This window comes from Erpetoichthys calabaricus, chromosome 8 (genome assembly GCF_900747795.2).
Source record: "Erpetoichthys calabaricus chromosome 8, fErpCal1.3, whole genome shotgun sequence".
Taxonomy (NCBI): domain Eukaryota; kingdom Metazoa; phylum Chordata; class Cladistia; order Polypteriformes; family Polypteridae; genus Erpetoichthys; species Erpetoichthys calabaricus.
Window position 1 is genome coordinate 153,629,753 of NC_041401.2, and position 15,556 is coordinate 153,645,308.

Sequence of the window (15,556 nt, forward strand, 5' to 3'; positions counted from 1 at the left end):
GCGGCCTGAAGTGAGGAGATAAGGCATTGTATTGGCCAGGACTTTGGGGACTTTTGGGGGTTTTGGGTTGCACTTGACTTTGTAAAATATGTATAATAAATGTGTTGTGGGTGACGTCAACGTGTCCGCCTGTCTGTGTCAGGGCCAGCTACCACAATATACAGTAATCCCTCGCTGTATTGCGCTTCACCTTTCGCGGCTTCACTCTATCGCGGATTTTATATGTAAGCATATTTAAATATATATCGCGGATTTTTCGCTGGTTCACGGATTTCTGCGGACAATGGGTCTTTTAATTTCTTGTACATGCTTCCTCAGTTGGTTTGCCCAGTTGATTTCATACAAGGGACGCTATTGGCAGATGGCTGAGAAGCTACCCAACTTACTTTTTCTCTCTCTCTCTCTTGCGCTGACTTTCTCTGATCCTGACTTAGGGGGATTGAGCAGGGTGGCTGTTCGCACACCTAGACGATACGGACGCTCGTCTAAAAATGCTGAAAGATTATCTTCATGTTGCTACCTTCTGTGCAGCTGCTTCGTGAAGTGACATGCTGCACGGTGCTACACATACTTAAAAGCTCAAAGGGCACGTATTGATTTTCGATTGTTTGTTTTTCTCTGTCTCTCTCTATCTCTCTGCTCCTGACGGAGGGGGTGTGAGCTGCCGCCTTCAACAGCTTTGTGCCATGGTGCTTCGCATACTTAAAAGCCAAACAGCCCTATTGATTTGTTTGCTTTTCTCTATCTCTCTGACAGTCACTGCTCCTGACGCGCACTCCTTTGAAGAGGAAGATATGTTTGCATTCTTTTAATTGTGAGACGGAACCTGTCATCTCTGTCTTGTCATGGAGCACAGTTTAAACTTTTGAAAAAGAGACAAATATTTGTTTGCAGTGTTTGAATAACGTTCCTGTCTCTCTACAACCTCCTGTGTTTCTGCGCAAATCTATGACCCAAGCATGACAATATAAAAATAACCATATAAACATATGGTTTCTACTTCGCGGATTTTCTTATTTCGCGGGTGGCTCTGGAACGCAACCCCCGCGATGGAGGAGGGATTACTGTATAATATATATATATAATATATATAATATATATATATATATATATATATATGTATATATAAATATATATTGTGAGATTTGCCCAGACACCACCAGTTGGAAACCACTTCTTTATAAATTGCACACATTTATTAATCATAAATAAACACAGTCCCAACACTACACACAATGCACTCAGCAATAATCACCCCAAATAATCTGTTTCTCAGTCCTTGGCCGCCTCTATTCTCCTCCTGGGAGCTTCGTCTTGCTCCCACTCCCGACTCTGTCTCCCCGACTGTAGGAAGGCGGTGCCTTTTATCCCTGCCCGGATGTGCTCCAGGTGTCTGATGACGTCCATCCGGCAGCACTTCCTGGTGTGGTGGAAGTGCTGCCCTTTGAACCAGAAGCACTCCGGGCGTCCCTGGCAGGTTCCTCCCCCATCTTGCCAAGTGTGGCGGAAGTAACTATTTCCAAGTCCTATGAGGCTTAAGGCGCACCCTGGCGGTGGCCACGGGTCCCAACAGGCCAGAAGCTCTTTGTTCTTCTCCTGTGGTCCTCTCCTGCTCTATGTGCATTATGGCACACAGACCAGGGGCCTCATGTATAAACGGTGCGTACGCACAAAAATGTTGCATAAGCCGTTTCCATGCTCAAATCGTGATGTATAAAACCTAAACTTGGTGTAAAGCCACACACATTTTCACGCTAGCTAAAGCCTGGCGTACGCAAGTTCTACACTCGGTTTTGCAAACTGGCAGCACCCAGCGTCAAAGCAGTGCTTTTGTTCCAGTGTGGTTTCCCTTTCTTTCTTAGATGCACATCCCTGATGCGGCTTTATAAATACACTGAAATAAACCACATATCGTTTATTAGTTTAAGGCATATGATTGTAATTAACCTGTAACAATATAATGGTCCATGGAATGGCCAAACTATTCCAAATACCATAGCTGCTTTAGCATTGTTACTCTCACTGCACCTTCTTCTTCTTCTTCTTTCAGCTGCTCCCGTTAGGGGTTGCCACAGCGGATCATCTTTTTCCACATTACTCTGACTGCACCACTCGGAGTATTAACAGTCATATGAAAAGTTTGGGAACCCCTCTTAATTCACTGGATTTTTGTTTATCATTGGCTGAGCTTTCAAAGTAGCAACTTCCTTTTAATATATGACATGCCTTATGGAACAGTAGTATTTCAGCAGTGACATTAAGTTATTGGATTAACAGAAAATATGCAAAATGCATCATAACAAAAATAGACAGGTGCATAAATTTGGGCACCCCGACAGAGATATTACATCAATACTTAGTTGAGCCTCTTTTTGCAAATATAACAGCCCTCTAGACGCTCCTATAGCCTTTGATGAGTGTCTGGACTCTGGATGGAGGTATTTTTGACCATTCTTCCATACAAAAAATCTCTCCAGTTCAGTTAAATTTGATGGCTGCCGAGCATGGACAGCCTGCTTCAAATCATCCCATAGATTTTCGATGAACATTATCCTGAAGAATTTGTTGATATTGGGTTGAATTCATCCGACCCTCGACCCCCAGTCCCTGAACTAGCCACACAGCTCCACAGCATGATGGAACCTCCACCAAATTTGACAGTAGGTAACAGGTGTTTTTCTTGGAATGCAGTGTTCTTCTTCCGCCATCTGGCTTGTCTAAATGAGCATTTGCATACAACAAGCGACTCTGTTTGTGGCGTGAGTGCAGAAAGGGCTTCTTTCTCATCACCCTGCCATACAGATGTTCTTTGTGCAAAATTGCGCTGAATTGTAGAACGATGTACAGATACACCATCTGCAGCAAGATGTTCTTGTAGGTCTTTGGAGGTGATCAGTGGGTTGTCTGTAACCATTCTCACAATCCTGCGCATATGCCACTCCTGTATTTTTCTTGGCCTGCCAGACCTGGGTTTAACAGCAACTGTGCCCTGTGGCCTTCCATTTCCTGATTACATTCCTTACAGTTGAAAACTGACTGTTTAAACCTCTGAGATAGCTTTTTGTAGCCTTCCCGGTAAAACAATGATACTGAAACAATCTTTGTTTTCAGATCTTTTGAGAGTTGCTTTGAGGATCAAAGGGAAGCACAACTTGCAATTGACCTCCTTAAATTCCTTTTCTCATGATTGGACACACCTGTCTATGAAGTTCAAGGCTTAACGAGCTAATCCAACCAATTTGGTGTTGCAAGTAATCAGTATTGAGCAGTTACATGCATTCAAATCAGCAAAATTACAAGGTTACCCCAAATTTTTGCACAGCCAGTTTTTCACATTTGATTTAATTTAATACAATTAAATACTGCTTCACTAAAAATCTTTGTTCAGAAAACACCCCAGTACTCAGATGTTCCTAGGAAATGAAAGACATACCACTGTTATCTTTTTTGTTGAAAGTAGACTAAATTATTATGCAGGCTGAGAGGGGTTCCCAAACTTTTTCATATGACTGTATATCACTGTATCTGAGTGTGGAATCACAGCTCTACAGCAGCTGATTGGAAAGAGAATTATCGGTATACAGCATCAAGCACATGCTGCCTCAACCATGCTGTCTATTGAACTGCTTTCATACGGCAAACGCTTCAGAGCCTTTCCTGTAGGGACATCGTGGTTTAGAAACAGTTTCATCCCAAGAACTATAAACGCACTCAATCAGTCCATCAAGTGCTTCTTGTAGAACTGTTTGTACTTGTTAGTACAATTGCCTCGCAGTAAACTTGCAATATAGTTATAATATTGCACAACCTGAGACACTTTATAAAGCGCATATTTACATATGATGACGATATCATTTTTTAGATGAAATGCAGCAAAATATGTTTATTACATTATACAGATAAAATGTTAACATCATTTAAATAATCTATATTGTTAATAATTAAACATGTGAGGACACGGCGGCGCAGCGCTAGCTATTTCAGGGATTGTTCCTGCCTTTCGCTGTATTCTTGCTGGTGCTGGCGTGACACTGGAAGGATAGATGAATGGAATAATTAAACATGCACCACGAAGATATTTCAATGTTTCTTAAAAGTTTTGAATAATCGGTGTTCAAAGTTTACAGATGGCTTAACACTAGAATTACTAGAGTCTACGAAAAAACTCGTAGATCCGGCCCACCTTAAAACCGTTCTCACCTCTCTTTTGTCTTCTAAATGTGCTGATTAAGACGAGCAGCAAGTAGCCGGCTGTTCCATTCCCCACTGTCGCAGAACGTTCACTAAGTTTTTCCAACTCATGCCTTGTTTGATTATAATTATCTGGGAGTGAGTAAACTGCTGGAGTTTTAGAATGGAAATAATAGATTGTTATTTGGAATACACACATTTCATGTGTGTTCCGTTTCTACAGTAATCTGTGTAAACACATTGCTAAAACAGAAACATTTTCATATTTTAATAATAAATGTTACAAAATGTAGGAATAAACTATAGAATATGTGAAGCCTGAACTCCAAACATCAAATAAACACTTTCACAAAAGGTTTCATGGATGATACAACAGCTTCTGTGGCTTAACGCTACAGTTTGCTGACTTGGAGCACAGCTGCCCTATCGTGCTACAGAGACGTGAGTTTGATTCTCAGCTTTGAAGAAAATGTTTTTTTTTTCCTCAAACGAACATTGAATTTATAAATTGGTATGCACTGTAAATCGTTAACTTTAAAATGTCAATCGCGGTTATTTCTGTTGATTAATTCATGCTTTTTTACTTAGAGTCAGAACAGGAGCTTTTTCAGCTTATTCAGCTTCTGACTGACTCAAACAGCGCCAGTATAACTTCACATCCGATCTGACGCCTGTTCGTTTTTCAAATAATATTGCATTACTTCGACGATGTTTTCTGATTGGTACTATTCGCGTCACATATATTTGTCTCTTTCTTTTTTTAAAATGTGTGTTGTAGCACTCAGCAATTGGCCACCTGCATGTTCTTGCGCACACTGAATAAGACAGCGCTATATGCAATCATCAGATTCAAATGTTAACAGTTATATAGCACGGAATGGAAATCAGCAGTTCTTAGCATTCCACCACGCAAGCTGTCATATCAACCGCCTACTGTAACTTGCTTTCTGTTTTCTTCGGTTATAGTCTTGAATAAATGTGCACTTGATTTGTTATACTTTTACATCAACAAATGTTCCTGTGTTTGAGCTACATGGGCATGCTCAAAAAATACATGTATAATGCCACGAAAAGTGCATGCAGACACTTCAGTTCGCAAGCATTGGTACGACAATGCAGTCACAAGTACACTGCAGAGATTTAGCGCGTCTTTATGTGAAAACAGCATCAGATGGGGAGTGTCTGATGATTGCATATAGCGCTGAAGTTACTGCTCTTTACTATACTTTCCTCTGCATGTCCTGGAGTACAAAAGAAACAGCATACAGCAACACGTGGGGACTGGCAATATTGGGGGAAAAAAACACGCGGTCGTATGTATCGTGATACACTGCAGAACCATAGCGCGTCTTTATGTGAAAACAGCAGTGTCAGGTGAGGGGCGGTAAGGAAGGATCCTGAAAGCGACTGAGACCAATGAAAAGTGAATTTAAAAAAAAAATAAAGCTAACCTTTACAAATAGCATAAATTACACCGGCTGTTACAGACTGAAATCAAATGTATCTTTTTATTCTAAAATAGTGAAAAAAAGAACTCTTCTCAAAATGGAGTTGTGTAGGATCGAACTCATGACCTTCGGATTCCCAGTCAGCGACTGATACTGTTGCGCCATGGAAGCAGTGATAGCTAATGCATGTCAATGTCGCACACTAAGGTGGCTTTTTTTGGCGGTAGCTTTTTTTTTTGTGCCTTTTGTGAAAGTGTTTTTTTTGATATTTGGACTTCAGGCTTCATACATTATATATAGTTTATGCCTACATTTTGTCATTTGCTACTAGAATATTGTAAAACGTTTCTGTTTTAACAATGTGTTTACACAGATTACTGTAGAAATGTAACACATATGAAATGCGTGTGTTCCAAATAACAATCTATTATTTCTACTCTAAAACTCCACTTCACTCCCAGATAATCAATCAAGGCATGAGGTGGGAAAAGCTCGTTTACGTTCTAAGTCGTTGGGGGGATGGAATAGCCGGCTGCGGGCAGCTTGTCTTTATCAGTACATTTAGATGACAAAAGACGCTGGCGGAGAGGTGAGAACGGTTTTAAGAAGCGATTTAAGGTGGGCCGGATCTACGAGTTTTTTCGTAGGCTCTGGTAATACTAGTGTTAACATCTATCACAGAGCTGATTGTGTGGTGATTGGTTACTTGGAGAAAGAAAAGGAAGGACAGGAATTGGAGGTTAGTACGTTTGAAAGAGACAGTACTGCTGCAATAAATTATTTCATCGAAGGTCGTGCATGGCACAGCAAGCATCTTGCAGGATGTAGGAATAATCACTGCGCCACCGTGTTCCCATGTTTAATAACATGCTTTAACTCCTATCATCATGAAAATGATATCAAGTATACATCTCAGTATTTAAATTATTCAGAGAGCTCTAATATCACGAATGTAATGGATTCTGTGTCAAGTCAAATGAAGAGAAAGCCCGTTTAAGAAGCACATAGACACACATAGAGCACATAGAAAAACACATACAAAACAAAGCATTTACCGTGCTACTTTAGTTACAATGGGATTTGAGAAACTAGTAAATTAAACGATTTAAAGATGAAGTTTATGATGTTCTACTTTAATGACAAAATAAACTAAGTGATTAAAGTGGGAATTCCGAGATTAAAGTTGACATTTTGTGCTTTTTATCTGTCCCTATTTTTTTTCCTTTTCTCTGTACCTTAATAAGCTTTCATATGACATTCAGACGGTGGGCTATGACTCGCCTTTTCACGACAACTTTGATATCTGACAACTTCTTTTTTATTTCGGATACTGTGCGACTTTGTGAACCTGAGCTTTCGAGTTTCTCCGACACTCTATGTCACTTGATCAACTTCCTTTTGTTGTTTATACAACTGTTTAAATCAGCAAATAGTATGTTTTTCCTTGCCTCCACTTGGTATTCGCTGAACTTCTTCTATTTTCCCACGTGCCTTTGCCATTGCCATTTCACAGAACGCTGAGCTTAAGGGCTATTTATATTGATTTCCATATTCAAAGAGGAGTAATTCTGGGAGAAGTTTGGGTGGGGCAGCAGGCACGTGCATGTGCGTTACTTTTCACGCTGACCGGGATTTATGGAGCAGAAGAATGTGGAAGTTGGCGAACACACAGATTTATGCATCTGGATTTTTTTTGTGCATACGCACATTTCCGCTTTTTGTCCTTACACCATGTTTTAGTGTGAATTCTACGCACGCCGTTATGCATGAGGCCCCAGGTGTTGAGGCTTTAGACAGGACCCTACAAGACATCAGAAACACAACAAAAATAATGGGAGGCTTGACAGTCTTGATGGCTGGAGACTTCCGGCAGACCTTACCAGTTGTCCCAAAAGGAACACGTGCCGACAAAGTTAAAGCATGTCTGAAGTCTTCATACCTATGGCCTAAGACCAACGTTCTTACCGTAAGAATAAACATGAGGGTTTACTTGAACTGTGACAAAAAAGCCAGCGTTCGCTGCTCTCCTCGTTCAAATAGGTGATGGCAATTTAATTGAACAGAACTGTAAAATCAATGTTCCTAACAATCTCTGTCTCCTGGTTAATACCTTACAAACCCTTATTGAAAATGTTTACCACAACCTACAAAATCTGCATTAAAAGGACGTCTCATGGTTGAGGGAGAGAACTATTCTAACACCAAAAAATGACATGACTTCACATATAAAGTCCATTTTACTTCATCAACTAACTTCAGAAACAAAAACACACAAGTCTGTCGAATCTGTTATAGAACTAGAGGATGTGGTGCACTATTCGGTAGAGTTTCTTCACACTCTTAATCCTCCAGGGATGCCTCTGCATATTCTACTTTTGAAGGGTGCACCAATTATGTTACTACGAAACTTACAACCACCAAAACTTTGTAACGGCACCGGGCTTCAGATCAAATCTCTGCACAAGAACCACATTGAGGTAACTGTCTTCACTGGAACTGACTCAGGGGAGACTGTATTTATTCCTCACATCACTCTCATACCCTCTGACCCTCCCATTCCAATTCAAACACTTCCTATTTCCAGTAAGGGTCTGTTTCACTATGACAATAAATAAGTCACAGGGCCAGACTCTAAAAAAGGTTGGCATTGACTTGACACAAGATTGCTTCTCATATGACCAACTGTACGCTGCATGCTCAAGAGTAAGCTCAGCAGACAGCTTGGTCATTTTACAGCCCGAGGACAGAACTACAAACGTCGTTTACAAAGAGATCCTTTTATCCTAAAAATGTGCATTTCTGATATACAACATTTACAATCATAAATTAAACTCTTTACAATCATCAAATTCACTCTCAATACTAAAATAAACCTACGACAATTACATTGACAATCATGTTACATTATTTTTAAAATGTTTTCTTTTCTTTTTCATAACTTCTTTAACACACTACTTCTCTGTTGCGAAGCGTGGGTATTTTGCTAGTAAAAATATGCTTCAACAAATCTTTTAATATAATGTTTGTGCTCCTCGTTTTTTTTAAGAGATATATTTACTTTTTCAATGGGCGCATTATGAGACATTCCTCACAAGACTGACCGACTGTGAGAGAAGTTTCTGAAAATCGTTATACAGAAAATACAATAGGAATTTGTAGTTTTTTGTATTTTGCAATGGATAGTAACACAGTAATGCAGGTTGTGAGAAATTTAATTGAAAATGAAGAGTTCATAGATACTATTTCAAATGCATGCAGATCATATCCCCGCCCAAGTACAATGGAACAAACGATATACGAATTGGCTACGTGTTCAACATCAACAGTCCACACTTCTAGGCAATAGCAGACACCTCAATAGGAAGTGAGTAGTATTTTCAGTAGAGGACATAAAGTGCAGTTGCCGGTGTACAATCTGAGAAAGAACTGTCGATGTTCAGGAGGATTTTACAGGTACGTACAGGCTGTAATGTAGAAGCGCTGTAGACAAACTGCCTAAAGTAAGACATTTTTGTTCTTTGTACTGTGGCGGAGAACAATCAGACTTATATTTATACAAATGATAAAACTAAGCTTTTTTCTAATTTAAAGTGTTCTGCCCTTCTACCAGTTGTGATTTTTTTACAGTGGGACACAGCTAATATAACCAAAATTCTTCCGAAATAAAACGGTTCATTTTGCTTTCGGTAGCATGTATATTTGAATGCCTTTATTTTAGAAAACTTCTTGGATCGGGAAAACCGTCAGTAGAACATCTAACATTTTCCAAAGAAGTTGTACTCCTCCCAGATGCTGAATGCCAGAAAGTGCCCAGAGCTGCAATTAAGCGTGGCTGTTTGTGTCTGGTCATATCAAGTCAGCGTTGGAATTCAAAGTGTGTTGGGATGAAGGCATGGTGATGAAGGCAGTTCATGAAGCTTTCAAGTCAAAGGTTGATACATGCGGGTTAGTATTGCATTTCCTTTTGTATATTTTTTCGCTGAACGTGCATATCTTGTAAATGTAAAATTTAATAAACTATTATTTAATTACGTTTTATATTTAATTTTAATTATTTATGTAATCTGTCAATCATCTAGCCTTTCCAGTTTTTACAGAAAAATCACCTTGGAAAATAAAGGAGCTGTTACCAAAAATGTCGCACATTGGTGTTATTTTACAGAAAACAAGAACTCCGTCTGAAAGGTATACAATATCAGTTTCATTAAATAAATATTTATTCCTTTTTATACCCTGAAAAAACAATGTACTTTTCTGAATTTCAGATATTTATTTCATAAATTAATCAATGTGTACTTAAATATTTTATTGTGAAAGTGTTAATTACAGGTTCATTATTGTTACATATACAGTACATGTAACATATTAAATATGGAAGTAGTTATAGGAATTGGGTTTTACTGAGAATTTTTATCTTTTTATTTATAGATTTCAAGAAGGACAGCAGAGCCTTGGAGTTCTTTCAGGATTGCAGCAGTTTCCACAGCAGCTTCAATCCATTTTATTAAATTGGAGAAAAAATTAACAGCTATTGAGGTTTCGTATGTCAGAAGAAGGAAGCAACAGATATGAAGATGAATTCCTTGTAGTGGTATTTTGGAGAGACTATCTGCAAGATTAATTTTATGTGTATTTTAGAGGTGGCATAGTAGAATACTATTACTTTACAGATCCAGTGTTCTGGGGTGGAATTCCATGCCAGGTTGTTATCTGTGTGAAATTGTCATGTTCTCTCCATGTCTGCCTGGTGTAAGTTAACTGGCATCTCTGAATTGGCCTTATGCAATTCTGAGTTGTGGGTGTGTGCTGTATTGTGTCCTGTGATTGACTGGTGTCATATCCAGGGACTGTCCAGCCTGGTGAATGATCATGCCAGGTTTCACTCTGGTTTCTTGAGACTCTTAACCTGATTACATGTATTTTACAATGTCATGTTAAAATACTACAAAATAATAGTTATATTTAAACTTCATGCTAAATGTTAAATGCTGTCCCAGTCTTAACATTAATCAAGGTTAGGTGTAATATTAAATTTTTTGCTTGCCCTTTTAAACTGAGACACTCAATGAATGTACTGAGGCGCATAGTGTTATGAATATTTCCTCTGTAGAAAATATGGATGTTGTCTTTGCAGCTACGCGTCAACTAAGAGATTTAAAGTTGAAAATGGGTTAACATACTACAATGATGCAGGCCACATTAAGAAGTGGTTCATTGGGGTTTATATGAAACTATATTTAATGCTTGGGTAAAATAATTTTTCTGGTATATTTCTGGTACTGTGGCAGGAGGCTGGGGGCCAGACCCAGCTGAGACGCCTGGAAGGACCAGGAGGAGATCTATATGTCCCCTGGGCCACAAGGGGGCAACCGCCCTGGATAGAAAGGGGACCATGGGGAAGTAGCAGTGAGGCTCAAACCTGTGGGGGCCCGTAGCTACCGCCAGGGGGCACCCCAAGCCTTATAAAGCCCAGGAGATCTGCACTCCCGCCAATCCTGGGAAGGTGGAGGAAGTACCTTCCAGCGACGCCTGGAGTGCTTCCGGGTGCTCATGCGGCACTTCTGCCACACCAGGAAGTTATTTGTCTCAAATAGTCTACACTATACTGTTTTTCTTTTATTACAAAGTAAGATTTCTAGTCCGCCATTGGTTATTAAGTGTAAAAATATAAGTTAAATCTGTGCTAACTAAAGTAACTTTTTCTTATTTTCAGTTTGTGTTGATGCAGTGACACTGGAAGAAATACTTATTTTTGCAACAGGAAGTGATTCAGTTCCTCTTCTTGGTTTCTTTCCTGAGCCATCTTTGGAGTTCTTGTATTGCAAGTCAAAATACCTACGACTGCATACTTAGAATTCCTCTAACCAGCAATTATACTGACTTTAAAAACAATATGAATTTTGGTATTAGAAATTCCCCAAGGTTTGGAAAGGGTTAATGTCAATGATGTATATGTCAAACATTGCACATTAAGCAATAAAAAAATCTTCTGTGGTTTTGTGGTATTTGTACATTTTTGAACATGTCAGAATGTTTTATTTGCAAAACGTTGCACTGTGTTTTTAATTATTGTTCATATATTTGAAAGAAATTAATTTTGTATTGTTTTGTATTGTTAAGGAATCAGGCATTAACAACTTTAAGTTTACTAGAAATATAACTTTTCATTGTTTTCTCTATTAACATTGCTTATGGACTTGTTATTTAAGTGCAGTGTATACTTCAATTTTGATATTTTTGTATTGTGGACAAGATAGTTTCTGTGTTGTGAAAAGTCATCACAGGCTAAATTAAAATTAATTAAGTTTTTTTTTTTTTTTACAATAACTCACTTCTCTCGCCCACCCCCGGGTTTGTTATTTTCATGGGAATTGTTACATATGCATTATTTTCACTTTTACTTTAAAACTTTTGTAAAAACATTTTTTGTCCTTTATTTCCGGACCTGGGCGTGGTTAAATCTCTTTCTCGCAGGACGTATAACACTACTTGCGTTCTGAAGGTGGGGGCTAAACACACGCTAAGGAGATGTGGTCGGAACAGCTGCTGGCAAGCTGCGTGCTCTGCTTGTCACGCTGAGTGTCGATCATTTAAAAGCCTGTACAGCAGCTGTTCTTTTGCCACTTCGTGTCTCTGCCGCTCGCGTTGTGAAGGTGGGGGCTGAACTCACGCTAAGGATCATTTGCTGGCTTGCTGCTGCTGCTGGTGAGCTGCGTGTTCTGCTTGTCGCTTGTCGTTGTTTTAAGAGTTGGGAGCACATGAAGTGTGTCTGTCAATAGCATTCCAACAACTGCTAGGTTAGATGTCTGTGAACTTGTTTTAAATTGTTTGTAAGTAGGGCGTGATGTGTAAAAGTCACCGTCTCGCGGGTTTTGCTTCCTAAGATTGTAATGTCTAGTCTCGTGTGACATCAAAGTGTCTCTCCGAGCAGCGCTACGCTCCTCCCACTTCACGTCTCTCCCGCTCGTGTTGTAAAGGGGGGGGAGATGAACGCTCAAAAAGAGATGCGGACATATCAGCTGCTGACTTTGTGCTGCTGCTGCCAAGGTGCGTGTTCTGCTCTTCGATCATTTAAAAGCCTGTATAGCAGCTGTCCTTTTGTCTCACTGCCTTGTCTCGTGGGACAACAAATTGTATTCCGAGAAGATCACGTCTCTTCTCCCTTCCAGAATTTCCCAAGATTTTTTTTTTATAATAGACAGATTTATTGGCTAATACTTGGGTTATAAAGGAGGCTCAGTTTCAGATCTTTTTATGATTCAAAAATAACGCATTACATTTACAGGTATACAGCACTCTTCTCACTACTTAAAGCGATTTGGAATCAGGAGCCACTTCAGCCATCACCAATGTATAGCATACACCTAGATGATGCAATGGCAGCCATTTGTGCCAGTACACTCAGCACACATTAGCTATTATGTGGTGAAGGGGGAAGAGAGATAGTTAGATAATTAAGAACAGGGGATGACTAGGTCCAGAATGACCAGGCTGTGGTGGGCAATTTAGCTTGGACATCAGGATACACCGTACTCTTTATGAAGCATGCCCATGGATCTTTAAATGATCACAGAGAAGGACAGCACCATTTTTACAGCATAGTGTCTCCATCACTGCACTGGGGCATTGTGATCCACACACAAACTGCAGGGTAAGTGCCCACTGCTGTCCACTCCACCAACTCTTCCAGCAGCAACCCAAGTTTTTCCTAGTTGGTCTTCCAGGCAAGTACTAACTGGGCCCGAACATGCTTAGCTTCAGGTGGATTACCTCTTATGAAGTGCAGATGACATGGTTACAATGGGCTACAAAGAGGCAGTTGTGTAGGTGTGTGGGGTTATTTATTCAGAAATTATGCAAAAGGAAGAAAAAGCCAAAGATTTGATATTGGAAACTTGAACAGTTTCAAGAGCTACTAATTTAAGTGACTTGCACTGAAGACAGCTGTGTTTCTCAATTTATCACAAGAAAAAGAATGCTGAAAATACTGTTCTCATTGGTATTTTAAGCTTTTACTTATACGAACAATATAATAGTAAGCAAAAACACTGTAGATTTAGTAGTGTGAAATTCATTTTAGAAAGAATTTACATATCTTGACAAAACAATATCCTGTCATAACAAAACTGCAGATACTGTACTATTTAATGATACATTATTAATGTAAATCCTTTTGACAAATTCAGCATTTTTGACTTGTATGTACTTATGACGAATCACTACTAGAACTGTAATTATTTTCCAGAAAATCACATAGGGTGAGATAGTGCTGAATTCCATGATTACCATCATCAGACAATGGATTGACTAAGTTTTGTAAATTATTTTCCACCTGATTATCAAATGCAAGTTCCAAATCATCATCATTATCAAAAATATTTGTATAATCAGACATAGGTCAATACCATAACATAATTTAATAATAATAATTTATTCTTAAATTATTCTCCATAAAAAGAAATATTTCTTTAAAATACGAAGACAAAACTCTATTCAGTTTAGACCACAATCTTTCAATTCTTTGATTATGAACACTTTGGCCGACTATTTAACTTCCTTGGTTGACACCTCTTTCAGCAATCATAAAGTGGACTACATCAATATTTTCGCTTCCAGCATCTGTACGTACACAACTTGGTAATCCACATCTGTTTACACCATACTGAAAAAGCTGAAGGACAGTGGAAAACTTACTGTTGTTGGTACATTGCAGGTAGATTATGCATCTACTGTAGCCATCAACACAGCCATGAAAGATGAATTTCCATTGGCTTAATTTGTGATTGCTATCCAAGTGCTTATAATATATATATATATATATATATATATATATATATATATATATATATATATATATATATATATATATATATACTGTATGTTTTAAATAAATGTTGTTTTTTTTTTTAAAGTCTTTCTTACCAAAGTTGATTTGGTATATGAATATTGTATGTTCTTCTATGTTCTTCTTCTAATACGTTGTCTTTTTAGAGCTCTTGCTACAGGACCAATTAGGCAAAGCCGTTCTCTTATTCTCCAACGCTGAATTCTAATTCCACAACCTCTCAAACTTCCATATATATATATGTCTCTCCAGAATATGGTGTGGATGACAAAATATCTATTATTTACTGATCCAACATTGTATTAGACATTACACTGTATTTACCATAGTAGGCAAGATCCAGTTGTTGTCTGTGGTTGACACACATCATCCTTGAAATTGATGTCCAAGAAAATCCTAAATCTCATAAAAAACATGACATGAGCTGGATTAATGTTGTATCTAGAGAAGGAATATTAAGTTATAACCTATTGGAGCACCATTAAACAATACAATGGGAGTCTTTTAAAACAAAATGATTTCCACATTACAGACTACAAATATTTATTCCTTTTTTTTTTAACATATTGTCAATTGCCAGTTAACCTCAACTACATTTCAGTATATTTTTAACAATACAGTAACAGTCTGCATGAGTGTGAGCGTGGGTGTGGGTCCTGTGATGTACTAGTTTTCTATCCAGAGCTGTATTGTAACTGTATCCAGTGGTGGCAAGGCTGGTGCCTCCGCCTCCATGATTGGTATTATGCTTCTTTGAGAATATTAACTTATGTTAATAGCCAACACCTAACACCATGTATTTTAGGTACCTTCGGCTGTTCAGTTGAAAACACCAAAATTAAAAATCGACTCGATCAGATAGGTATGGCATATTGGTTAAGGGTATTGTCTTCACTACTGGCTTCAGGGACTGACATTGTGTGACCATGAGAAAGTTACTTTACCTGCCTGTGCTACAATTTGATGAAGAAAAAAAATACATTAATAAAAAAATTGTAACCTGATGTATCGCTCATGTTGCAAGTAGCCTTAAATAAAGACGCCATCCAAATAATAAGTAATAATAATCAAA

At 38.6% G+C, this 15,556-nt stretch overlaps 1 pseudogene; it reads left to right on the plus strand.

Moving 5' to 3' along the window:
* The first annotated feature begins 7,491 nt into the window (after nucleotides 1-7,491).
* The window catches only part of LOC114656632 (ATP-binding cassette sub-family G member 1-like), a 38,392-nt pseudogene continuing 30,327 nt past the window's right edge, over nucleotides 7,492-15,556 (plus strand).